General features: G+C 32.1%; 2 protein-coding genes across 3 annotated transcripts in view; one reads left to right on the top strand and one right to left on the bottom strand.

Annotated features, from left to right (window-relative positions):
- The window catches only part of LOC145968771 (tachykinin-like peptides receptor 99D), an 88,368-nt gene that overhangs the window by 20,193 nt on the left and 54,202 nt on the right, over nucleotides 1-13,973 (top strand). Inside the window, exon 2 of one of the 2 annotated variants that reach the window (XM_083094558.1) lies at nucleotides 13,240-13,568. The exons of the other annotated variant lie outside the window; for it this stretch is intronic. The gene's annotated coding sequence lies outside the window, so the exon portion shown is untranslated. The remainder of the gene's footprint in view (nucleotides 1-13,239; nucleotides 13,569-13,973) is intronic. 2 annotated transcript variants of the gene reach the window in all.
- LOC145968797 (uncharacterized) overlaps nucleotides 1-13,973 on the bottom strand; it is a 74,338-nt gene that overhangs the window by 15,055 nt on the left and 45,310 nt on the right. The window lies entirely within an intron of this gene.

Below are 13,973 nucleotides of genomic sequence, written 5' to 3'. Positions count from 1 at the left end.
AAGTATAATAATTGCTTCCCCGAATTTGTATAATTAATTCATTTATTTTTTCCTCTTATCTAATATCTCTAACATCCATTTTGGTTTATGTTCTGTTAAATCATAATAACTTTTATGCAAATTAACATTATATATATGTAAATAATTTTGAAATAAAAATACAAATGTGTATTTTTAAAGTTACATTTGTATTTTATCATTTTTCTAACTATTTTCCTACTACTACTATTTGAAATTTGAAATTTACATATTATTATTAAATAAAAATTTCTAACAAAATTATGATTTTAATTAATAGTAGCAATTATAGCATTTTAAATAAATATCTCTTATGTTTGTATTATCTCCACATAAAACAAATATAGAATGTTTTCAAGTATATTATATATATTGCTATAATTTTAATGTGGTCAACAGTATATATACAAATATATAATAAAACTTTAAATATGTGATAATTTTTAATATTCTTCATTTGAAATACACCTGAATATCCTACATCACCCATAATTAGTTCTCTTCGAGAGTAATGTTACACCGAAACAACCTTATGCACAAGTGCTTTCAGAATCAGCGCAATGTATTCACCATACATTGCCTCACAACAGAACCGATGTGATTTGCGCTTTAGTTGACTTAGCCTATGCAAATCAATCCCAAAGCCAATCCTGTCAAATACAATCCTCTCCCCCTCTCTCCTCGATAAATCGTGCAGTAGCGATCCAGAAATGGCATTTCGACACTCGCAAAACTGTAAAAGCAATGTTTCGCGGTAACAAAGCCCAGTATTTCCGACACTGTCGTCGGATTACGTCATAATTCGTTTTCTGCGAGTGCTACAATGCGTGAACATGCGATCTGATCCACGGGCGATGCGAGACGGATAGCGCGACGAGGTCCTGCTTTTATTTATTATCGCACGTACGACCAATGTGAATTCGAATTTGTTTATCGCAACTCGCCGCGTCGATTCTAAATGGAATGGCGAGAGATTTACATATCCGCTACATGCGACCGTATTAATACGCTCGGGTTTTATGCGTCTCTCATGTGCATGAATGTACTATTCTCCGAGTTTGCAAACAAAAAGCAATCGTTAATAAAATTCATAATTCAATTGTTTCCCGAAGAAATAAAGATCTCGTTATTTTTTTTCTGTATTGAAAAGTCTGGCAAACGGCAGTAAAAATGCCTTTCCACATTTACATACAATAGCTGTAGCGTCTTGACAAATCAATTTCACTTATAATCGAAGAATCGCAATCATGTATAACATATTTTTAATTTCTAACAAATTATTTGTAATTTGTGGATTAAAGGAATTATTACACGTGCAAAGGGGATAAATAGAACTTTTTCATATTACAAGATACAAAGATAAGAATTTAAGATATGTAGAAAGGGAGAGAGAAGGAGAGGATGGGATAAGGATGCGGCAATTACGACAAAGGTGCTTATTAAAGGAATCATCTGCAGCCGGTGTAATTGGATTCTAGGCTTTCTACGAGGGCGACGGGAGCCATACCGTATCTTCTGTAAAAGCAAAGAACGAATAAAGGCCGATGGTTACCTCGAAATTTCGACCAGCAGTCTCGCAATGATATCAGTTAAGAGCATCTTGTCTGGTCCGCTCGCTACGATCATTTACGCTAATTTTGCTCGTTCATCGTATGAATACCCGGGATTTTGCAAACGCTAGGCTTAAAATTGCGACGACGAGCTTTTTCGCTGATTTTTCTCTTGTAAATCCTCTCGTAATTTTCTAAAATTCTGTCACGTGTAAAAATGAAAATAACTAAATGAGAGATGATTATAAAATATTAGTATGATCAATCTGCGAATCTCACGCGTGATTAATGTACATGATTGAATTTATCGCAACTCCATCAAGTAAAAGCATGTATATATATATATATATATATATATATATATATATATATGTATATTGCTTTTAAATACATAGTTTACAGAGTTGCTGACGTAAAGTCAAACGAATATTTCAAAACTGTCAGGAGAGCACTAAGTGCACCACGACGTGGTGTAATGTTAGAATTTCGAGGAGGAATGTGTGCCGTGAATGCGATAAATTGTTCCCGGTTGCCAGCTCTGTTCTTTTGATGCGAAGAAACTTTATTGCCTTTATATGCACGCGCGCGTACTAATTCGACGCAATGTCATTTCTTCGCATTTTTTTCGTGCACGTAAACTCGAATATAATTTTCAGCTGTTACATTCCTATCGTTCGTAACCCGGTTCAATCTCGGAAATTCCAAAGCAATATGATAAATGTTCTCTCGCAGGAGAACGTTTCTTCCACGCGGTGGACGTTGAAGATGAACGTTTCCTCCCATAGGACATAAGTGGTGTACACACAAGTCACGCTTTTTACTAGCGATGAAAGAAATCGCGTCCCTTATGGAATTCAATCAGGAGTCGTATATTAGAAAAACGACGATCATTCATCTCCCGAATATAATAAATGAGACTGGCGGTCGAAGCAGGGCGAATATTGAAAATGGACGTGCTACGTGCGGCATGCTTAATGATCCTTCTTCCTGAGAAGTAATCGATTTACCCAACGCGACGTCCTTAATTCGCATCGCATGCATATTCCAGAGAGAAAGAAAGAGAATAAATAAATGAATAAGTGAGAGAGAAAATTATACACAAGTCACGTAGTTGCAAAAATATTCATGAGTATATTACTTATTTTTATCATATTTCTTTCATTTTTATCACATTTTCCTCTCTCTTGTTTCGATATACAATATTTTTCATCATAAGTAAACATAGTTGTTTACAACTCGTTACCCGAGAGAACAAAACGTCCAAGTGTATAACGTCGCGCCTTCTCGGTCCGGATTTGAATTACCATTTAAAACGGCATCACTTGGCGAGTTCTTTGAGGGCAAAAAAAAAATAATCTCGATCCTGATTACACATTTCGTTAGAAAATCAATTTTCGTCGAACAAGGCAGAACTATCGCATCGAAACTTTGGTGAGTAAAATGAGCCCTACTTTGCACTCGCCCGATGTGACTCTTAAATATGTAAAGGTGCATAGAGGGACATACGCTAAAGTTGAAAATTGCAAAGGGATGCCGTGGGTCGTGTTGTTTAGTCCGATAGAAATTTTAACATATCCCTGCGCCCTTCGATCCTTCTTCCCTTCCCTACCCTCCCTCTCGAGAATGTTCAATAAGTACTACCAGAAACTCGAAAGCTTTATAAATATGCTGCGGTATTTCCAAGCCGCGATTGCCGAACGATTTTGCTCAGTGACTCTCTTTCGCTTTTATCCATCTGGACAATACATACATATATATACATATATATATATATATATATATATATATATATCGTCGCCAGATATTCGTGTAGTGTACGATACATACGTTGAGTCCTCGTTCGCGAGAGCAATCAAATCGACGCCGTCGCCGGTGATTTTGAAGCGAAAAAAAAATGACGCAAGCGTTTCGTGCTCCCGGGGTTTGTTTTTACACGTGAATATCGTTCAACTGCGAGTTTTCCACAAATAAATATATGCTCTTTCCTACATGTGTATATGTAGGAGAATGTAAATGAGAAAGAGAGAAAATGTAGGAGAAAAAACCAGAGCAAAGACGTGAATCTCTGGAGACTCGTGACTGTCACTCAGATAGTTTAATGATTTGCAAATATAATTACAAAGCGCTTAACTCAACAGATTGTACGGGTAAATACTCGCTTATTTTATGGAAAGAAATTTTCGCACCTGTATCAATGTTGATGTAAGCATAAATATATTTTGCTTATATCTATAGAGCGATACTCGTTTTATAAACGCGAAAGTTTCAATGGTCTTTCTCTACATTCGACAAATCAACAATGAATTATCCGACCTAGTGCTTTCTGGTATAGCTTACGACGAGGATATTATACTAAAACGATGAAAACTTTGAGAAGAAAGAACAAACTAACGCGGAACGCGAAATGAAAAGACAATTCGTCCACGCTGAAACATTTAAACCAGTTTGCTAAGTTAAATTGATAAACAGATTACGCTCTGTTTTCTCATTAATATTTCTATTAATATTCGTGTAAATTGAAGAGTTGTGCTTAAAAAGTTAATTTAATGAATATTAATACATACCAATATAAAAATATAATTAGTATGTATGTTAATTATATGTAAACTTTATTTAAAATTTATACTGCGTCCTTACTAATTCATTATTTTGTTTGCAGTATTGTATTTTGTCTAATCAATCACATTCTAAATTTATATATGTATAATTTTAACATTGCAATGTTGTAATTAACATAATGTTCACATCATGACTGTACCTGTCTAATTTGTGTATAGCAAATTGGCATGATTTATGGCTGTAGCTCTTCAATTACTCATATATAAATGTAATTATTCAATCGGAATAAATAGGCGCAGCGGAGAATTAACAACCATCACGATTGACAGATGAGCGATTTTCATCGAAAAATTCTATCGTATATGTAAAGCGTTATGATAAAACGATCACAGTATTTTAATACAATATCATTTTAATACAATATCAAATTTTACAATTTACCCGATTAATTTTTTATACTATATTTTCTCTTCTATGTTATTCGATTATTTTCTTTTCATAATGTAATCTTATTTTTCACATCCCTGCATGTGTGTTGGCTGCAATATCAATAGTCTATGACGCACGATGTAAATCATTATGTTTTGAACGCGTCAATTCTCTCGAGTATTTATTTATTCAATATATCAACGTATAGAATTTAATTTGTTAGATAATTATTGATGTAAGGTTTCGATAAGTTATTTATATAATTAATTTCAGTCTTCTCCCCTCCCCAGCAAACGACATTTAATGTTCTCAACTTGTTTGTCTACGATGGATATATGAGTTGCAGTAGTTTTTGTGCCACCAAAAGTCGACAAACATAGTACTTGAAAAAAAAAATATTTATATACATAAACTATTTTGCATGTTCTACTACTAAATTATAAATGTTTGATATAAAATAATAATTTGTGTTATAATTAAAATTTTATGTGAAATATATTAAATCAATTTTACGAATCGAAAACGATTATTTCAAATATCTATTTCTCATTAAAGATTTCATATAATCATTGTATAAAATATTTAAATACATATGTATATTTCTAATTAAGTATTTAAATATTTTTTAAAATTCTTTAAATATTATTTAAATTTTATTATTTTGTCAATACATTTTTATTTATTTTTAATATATTTAAATTTATATATATATATATTTTTTTTAATATAAAATATTTTCACGATTTTATTTTTAATTAGTTATATTATTATCTGATAAAAATAATCTATTTTTCTTACTAGGATTAATATACAATAATCAAAATAATTAAAATTTTATTTAAAATATTTAATTAATTTAAAAATAAAAAATACAAATATATCAAATATGAATTTCTCGTTAAAAAAGACAAAGTAATCATTTCTTTCATTATTTCTGTAACAAAATATTTAAATATCTTATATGTTTATATTTACTTTTCTCTTATAAATTACTATTTATTTTACTTTATGCGTTAAGTCATATTAATTATTTTTAAATAAATGATTACATATATTTTTTGAGATATATATTCAAGTTTTGCTTTATTTTCCTTATTATTTGTCTAGTATGTAACATATAAAATAATATTTGGAATGATACAAAAAAAATGGAAAATAAAATATTTGAAATAATATGCAAAGAAGAATAAAGAAAATTCGGAAATTTTAAATATTATTTCTTAAAAGATAAAAATTTTTAATAATACTTTTAAAATTATTATTATTAAATAATAATTTGAATTATTGTTGCTGGAAATAAATGTCTTATGTATTTGTGCATCATCATCATATACAATTATTGAAAAATTATTTTTAATCATCTGCATTTTAAAAATATGGTTAGCATAGTATCCAGATGTGCATTACTTTCATTCAGAACAACTTCGGATTCCTCTATCGACGTGGCGTAAGAAAAATTCATGGAATTTCGCTGAGATATCAAAAATTGACGCGGTCAAAAACTCACCCGTCGGAAGAATTCACGCAAGCCTTTAAAACTTGTGTGAATAGCTTGTAATTCAATATTACAGCACGATTTGGCAAGCGTTAACTTTACAAGACATTCGATAAATCTTGGAAACTTCAATGCCTTGCCCAATCCTTCATATATATATATATATATATATATATATATATATATATATATATATATATATATATATATGCGTAAAGGTAAAGTAACGTTTAATATCTAACTTAACTATAACTAACCAACTTGGTTGTAATTTAACTTCCGGTTAAAATTGCCGATTATGTGCCAGGAACAGTTTAATCGTGCCGGTAGTTCGATAATTTGCGCTACACAAAGTTAATGCCTCCCTTCGATCTCCGATGCCTTATTAAATCAACAAAAGACAAGTTGCAGCGTCGCGTCATCATTGCTTTGTTAAAATATATTACATGTCAATGGAGCGCGCAATGGTTATCGTATAAAATGAAGGATTAATGGACATATAGGGGCGAGAAAATAAATGTCGGAAAATCAATATCGGAGGAAGAGAGGAGGCGTGCAATGCACACATACATAAAAGCAGATTCGTTGAGATTCCGCAGAGACAGGGAATATGTAACGTATACTCGGAAGTTATGTAACATTATTGAAACGTTATTAATCGAATTTAGAATTGTTCTTGAGATATTGGTTGCATACGGTTGGATTAAGTGTTATTAATGTTGTTATGTAACCGCAACGATTGAGATACAGTAAGATTGTTATCGCGTTACGCAAAGAAGATGCTCTAAATAACGTATGTAATTACGTGGAATAAAAGTCATAACATCACAACAAACACATCCTGTGCTACGTTATTCCATCATTGCTTGAAATGAGGGCAGGCTAACATCTAGTATTACTACGATTCGTAAGCGGATGAAATGAAATGAAATGCTGCACACGTGTACGTGCACATTTACGTATGTTTCGACGCCAAATTATAAAATGGCATTAGTGATTCTCGTTTCAAGGCACTCACATAGATTGTAAGAGTGTGGGGGTTTCGTGTATCAAATTCCTATTTCCGTCAGTTACCTTTTCGACCGCGACGGTACAGCGATTGCTATTCAAAAGTACGGGCAAAAGGGTATTCTGTGCGCCTCGGCTTTTCGATGATCTGTGTGCACGAGCAAATTTATTTCTCATACGCAACAGCTTATATAAATTGAATCTCGCGGCGTTTGCAGCAAATCTTATCAAAAGTCAAGTTTAGCACTCGCTCATATTTCATCCTATCCGTGTAGATTTGATCTTCCGCGATCCGTGAAACATCCCGCGTATACATATATAAATGTCACATCTGTTACGCTTGATCGATCAACACTGCGTTTTGTCTTGACGTTACAAAATTGCTGGAAACTGGCCATCGTAATAAAAATTTACTTGGTGAAGTAAATTGGTCAAACACTTCTAGTATTTGTAATGTCAAAACGAACGCAATTCGAAATTTCCAATTTACATGTACAATATTTACGTAGATCGTCGAAATTCAAAATAAAAAGTGGAAAAATTCATAAATATAAATATGGAGCATTACCGTGTAACATTTTTATTTCTTTGTATATGCATGTGATATTAATGACTAAACTTGACGTAACTTTTATGAATAAAATGGCTTGATTGTCATGTAGAGTCGCCGGTCCTGTTAGATAATATCAGGACGCGTAATTTCGATAAAATTCATTTTTCAATAATTGTCGAACTATTTTTATAAAATTAATAAGTATAGGTATTTAATATATATTATATCATGCACATAATAAAAAATGCATGTATGTGTGCGTATATTCTATTGAATGTCCAAGTGTCGATATTTCACAAATTCAAAACTACGATAAGCCAGCTAATTGCGAATTGAATTCTGCATCACGTGGCCGTTGTATTTATAATCGCAATTATAACATCGTGTCAACTTAATCCATGAAAAAGAATCTGTCATTTCTAATAAAAGATTGTAATGAATTTCGCTGCGAAGCGAGTTTACATAAATGCAAAATAGATCCGGCGATACGAGATTCTACCGAGATTATTTATTTGTCGCGATAACGGCATATCGAATCGATTTTACATTAAAAGAGCTTATAATTGACAGAGATTGAAACTTATTATTAATTATAAATACACACACGCATATATACAGGTATATACAGACGCAATGCGGGCGATTAATTATTTGCAACATGAGCGACTGTAACGCAATGATTTTATGTTGCATACGTTTGTACGAAACAATCTACTCTCTAGTATATCGAAAGAAATGTGATTTTCGAGATGACGAAATTGATAAAGTCTTTTTAAAATAAAATTCTATTATTCTATTTTTAAATAAAAGAAAATAATTTAAATAAAATTTAAATCAAATTCTATTATTCTATAAAATTCTATCGTTTCTATTTCTTTTCTTTATAATCATTCAAATTATTCCATAAATCATTTCATCATTTCATAAATCATTCCACAAGGCATTAGGAGAATGATGAATCTCATCAGGACAGATGTGACCATAACCGTAACGGAGGTTGTCCATGCCTGTCCATACCTGTGAGATGCTAATGTCCTGCGCAAGCTTGTTATAGAGAAGCAATCACGATACCAATATGCGAAACTGATAATGGAAACGAGATATTGTACAAGCATATGCAGATACATTGCCCTTCACCTCCGCGAACACATACATATATACGAGCTTCCGTAATCTTAAAAAAAAAGTCATTTTCAAGGGAGAAAGATGCATGTATCGAATTCGTTCGTGCGAAAAGCTGAATCGATTTAGTCGACAGGCATGAAACAGACCGATGCGATGCGATGCCGCAAGTTTCGAAAGTGTTATGGTTAAAGTTTAAAATGTATTCCGTGAAAGGTTAAACGATCACACAGAGGCATGCGCTTATCCCTAACAAACTTTATTTTAAACAAAAGGAGAGTAAACGAATTTTTATTTCCAGGTATTCTCATGCATTTTGATGATGCGGTTTTCAACGTGTTTTTACCGGGACAGACAATAGCTCTTTCGTAATATAACGGCGAAAAAAAAATATAACATTGACCTGCTCTCGCGCACCATAAGTTGAAATACGCCGACATACATATATGTACGTATCTCTCTGGATCGGTCCGGCGACAAGCTAAAACCATTTTCCAAGTGACGTGGACCAAGTGCTTTGATCTGACTGATGGATTAGCGGCCACGGTGCTTTAATAATATCAAATCGTTAATGCTTTCAGTGTGACGTCACCGGAACCGGTATTTTTGCGTTGACAACGCAATTCGCGCGCGTATATTCCCCACGTGTATTCGGGATTCGCGTTTATACGTCAAACTGCGCGCAGAGTTCAACAGACAGTCATGAAGAGCGATCCATTTTGTAGACAGCAAGTATGTATTTCATGGTTGTTAGCTTTTGCCCGGAGGAGACGACTCTGTCTAATTAGAGATTATCAATTTCGTTAATGCACGTTTGACCGACGCTGTCCAATTATTAATGTTGCGTTTACGTATTAGAGATATTAGAGATATTAATGACTTAGCGAGACGCTCTCCCCTTCGGAAATCGGAGATTTAGCGTAATGTGACGATGATTGCATATGATAAGTGAAAATTGCTTTTCGCATAAAAATAAGTGCCAGTAAAAGATACTTTTCAATTTCTTTTTGTAGAGTTCATTTTAAAACTCACATCAATTTCATTGTCTGTGTCGAGAGATTTCAAGACTCATTGATACATGTTTCAACCGCAGCGAAAAACCTGGTTAGAAACTGTTGCTGTTTTACTTTGACATAGTTACGAAACTTTCTTTTTACACGTGAAAGAAAACTGCTCGTTCAATGAACTTTCGAGCATCGCGATTGTAAGCACAATTTCACTCGCTTGGTACTTGCCGCGATTTTAGTTATCGTTGATTCCGTCAATTTTTCACGTGATTTCGACAGTTTTAAGGATTAGAAAAATAATAACTGATAAAAAATATTTCCTTATCACAACTCCTAAAGAATAACTATAAGATCTTATAGGAGATAAGTCCTCGTATAAGTCTTCATTGAAATATGATTGTTAAAATTTCGCCATAAGATGTATTCAATTTTAATATAAGTATAATCAGGGAAATGAATATCCAATGGTTTTTTAACGAATGTGAAAACTTGCTTGGATATGCGATAAGAAATAATGCACATTTTTCTTCACGTCGATCCCGGATAGAAGTTAAAGATCGATCGATTTAACTTCTTCAACGACAGATCGTTTTTTTTCTTTTTTTGTCGTTTTCTAACCATTGAACGATTTTGTTCTTGAGAGACGACCGACTTTTAGTTCATCAAATTCAACTTTTTGCTCATTAATTTTCGTGCTAAAATTTCATGTAATAGCCACGCTTCGCAGCATCGCGTTTTATTACAATAAAAAACGAAAAAAGAGGAAATATTCTTAATGAATCTTTAATCTTGATACGTGTCATTAATTAATACAAATTAATATGTGTGGTCCTTAAATGATTTACTATGTTTATTAAAATTATATTTATATATTTATAAAAATTTAATGACATTAAAATTTACTATATAACTCATCAAATTAAATTTTTTCTTATAATCAATAAATCAATATTAATAAGATCGCCCTAAATGCGATCTCGTTACTAACATTGATTTGTTGATTATAAGAAGAAAAAATATGATTTTAATTTATTTTTAATTCAGTGGACTTTAAATTACAATAACATAAAAATTATAATACATGAAATGTGTTTTAGAGCGAATATTGATCGGCCGTGAATTTCTAACTAATATCGATTTGGTAAGAATGTGCGAAGTAGTCGACTCATAAAATCGGATGATTCTTACGTTTTATGTTTCTCCCGAATCTCCCTCTTTCACTTTGCCAAATACTCCTTTGCTCGCGATCGGGATCGAATAAATCTTACTTTGAAGACAGAAACTCGAATGATCTCTTTTTAAGATCGGAGTACGATCTTTTGTAACGTAAATAGTTGATTTATTGGTAGAGGGCTGTGTAATTTTCGCATTACATATATTTACATGCCCTTTTTCATTATTTATGTTCGCGAAACATCTCTAAAATAGATTGAGGGAAACGCAAGGGAAATATTGTTAACACAGATAATATTTGGAAAATATTTTTTGTCCCTCCGATTATAAAATATCATATATTTTCAAATAACCATATCCGTGACCAAAGTTATCTCAATTTTAGTGAAAGAAAAAAATTAAAAAAGATATAAGAGACTATAAGATTCATTAATAATACTTTCGCATTAATGCCAATATTTTATTTCGGCAACTTTTGTTAATTGTTTAATTAATATAATTTAACTTTAATTAATAAAATTTAACTTTAATATAATTTAGTATATCTGTTTTTATTAAAGCAATTTGTATGACTACGAAAGAATCATAACGAGAGAAAAAAAGAAGAAGATATATCAATAAAATATCTTTACTCGCATATCAATTATACGGTAAAACGTTTACTATTTAATTCCATGTATTAATCTTGAGATTCATGTTTATGTGTTTACACAAATCCGCCTTAAATCTATTACGCAATATTAAGCAAGAAATGTCACAATTGCGAGATAAATCATACAATTTCGCGTAAAGAGCATGAACTTTAGCCATTCCATTATGAGTCACCAACGTGTAATATCACTGACGTGACCATAAATATGAAGTACATATTGCTATCGAGAACCCATAACCGCGCAAGATAGATTCCTATTTGGAAACTTCGCGCTAAAGTTCGCGATGAAACGATCTCGTCTCTAGATATTCCAGAGGAGAGATTGTCGTGTCTTATCTATCGTAAAGATATTATTATTAGCGATGAAGTATTTAAGATTCTCCTCGCGCATTTACGAAGTTTTCATCCCCTACGGCACATATTTTTTCGGCTCTCACCTTACTTATCATCGTATATCACGACGGAATATCGGTATGATTCTACACCGCCTGAAGGCAGAATTATACGAATTAAAGTCACACGTATTTATTTCGCTATCCCGCGTTGTAGACGCCCACGTGATCCGTAATATTATTATCCAGTGTTATTATTCTATATAAAATTTAGCAACAAGATAAATAGATTTTTCGATAAATACAATTGTTTCTATATCACGATTAAAGTAGGTGCGAGCCGTTAATGGAGCAGGCTGCGAGCGCGATCGATATTGAATTGTTCCTTCCGGTGCTGTTGGTTCCCGAGCGATGTAATACTTCCATACGACGTGGAAGAAATACAGAACTACATTTTCAGTCGAATGATATCATGGAACCCGTGCAATATGCTATCACTTTTCATATATATTGCTAGCAAAATATCCTATTTCGTGGGTCCGTGCAAAAAGAAAAGATCCGTGCGCCTAAAATCTATCGAATTTCTACCTCGCGCAAAACATTGGCTATCTTTACCCTGGTCTAATATAAAAAAAAGTATCAGTTTTGTATTCAGTTTTTACGCGAAAATTTTAATTTAATAAAATAATATTTCTAAAAGATAAAAATATACGTCAAATACATAACAAAATACTTAAACTTGTATGCAACAAATTAAAAAAAATAAAATATTAATATGTAATTGGCGTTTTTATTATAAAATAAATGTAATCACTTATCAAATGCGGATGCATAACAGCGGAGTTGATGGTATCGAAATTCCATTGATCTATAACATATAAATGATAGATCTAAATTATAGTAGCGCCCAAAATAATGAATATTTCAAAAAATTTTAAAAGCATTAAAATTATTAAAAGCATTGAATTTTATTCGATAGGTAGATTAAAAGAATAATTTTATAAATTTTGAAAAGATTCTTTGAAAATAGAAACTTTTATAAGATTATAGCTTTTATATATATGTATGTATATATATATATATATATATGTATAAAATTCATATTTTCATGCTTTATTCGTATGTTATATTTTATTTTTTAATTATTATGACTGTACACATATAATATATTATATTGTCCGCAAATATAAAAATTTCTTACTTTCAAGAACAAATATTAAATATCAAACATTTTTCAAAATTAAATATTTTTCTTATACACGTATCTATTTTATTAAATATTTTAATGTGAGTGACAAGAAGTAACCACGTGTTCGTTGTCGTATCATTTCACAATTTCAGAAGCTGTTATCATCATGCAGATACGTGCCGATGTAAACTTGCATCGAAGAATTTACAATCTGGACAAGGCGGGCTTTTGAAACGCGCAAGCACAGGAGAAATACAATGGAGAGTTACAGCGTTACAATAGCCGTGTAACTATGCGCGTTAGAGACCGCAGTTTCTAAAGGGAGGAGAGCTCCATCATGAAGGACGAACAACTATACGCGGACTACAGCTCCACTGGGAGATGTTTTTGCGAGATGCACACTATACGATGATGATCGAAGCTTTACGTCATCGGCGGCAAAATCGTTCCGCTACTCATATTGCGAAGCTGCCATTTTCCGGTGGATGCCATGAGTTTACAGTTTCGCATACATATAGCTTTCTCGCGTTCTCGCTTATTTACTCATAAGCTACGAGCCATGGCGGGTCATAGTAACTTCTCATTTAAATGTCATTTCCGTTTGTTGGAACGCGTGTAGGCAGATATGAATATGCATCGTCGCAAATAAACGGATTTTTATAGCCGCTCGAGAGAAAATCAATGTTTTTCTGGTAAATTACAAGCAGATCGAAATCAATATAAAATAGAACATTTTTAAAATAGAGCATAAAATGTAATAAGAAGAATTCGATTTTTTTGATGAAGATCGTCTTCTATTAATTTTACATTTAATGATAATAATTGAAAATTTATTTAAAAAATTTTGTATTATTAGGAAAAAGATTTTAATGAAATATATTGGTAT

Source organism: Camponotus vicinus, unplaced genomic scaffold (genome assembly GCF_025532165.1).
Source record: "Camponotus vicinus isolate PSW18456_S1 unplaced genomic scaffold, iyCamVici1.0 SCAF_1, whole genome shotgun sequence".
NCBI classification, from domain to species: domain Eukaryota; kingdom Metazoa; phylum Arthropoda; class Insecta; order Hymenoptera; family Formicidae; genus Camponotus; species Camponotus vicinus.
Note: the sequence above shows the minus strand (reverse complement) of the source record. Positions and strands in the feature narration are given on the sequence as shown.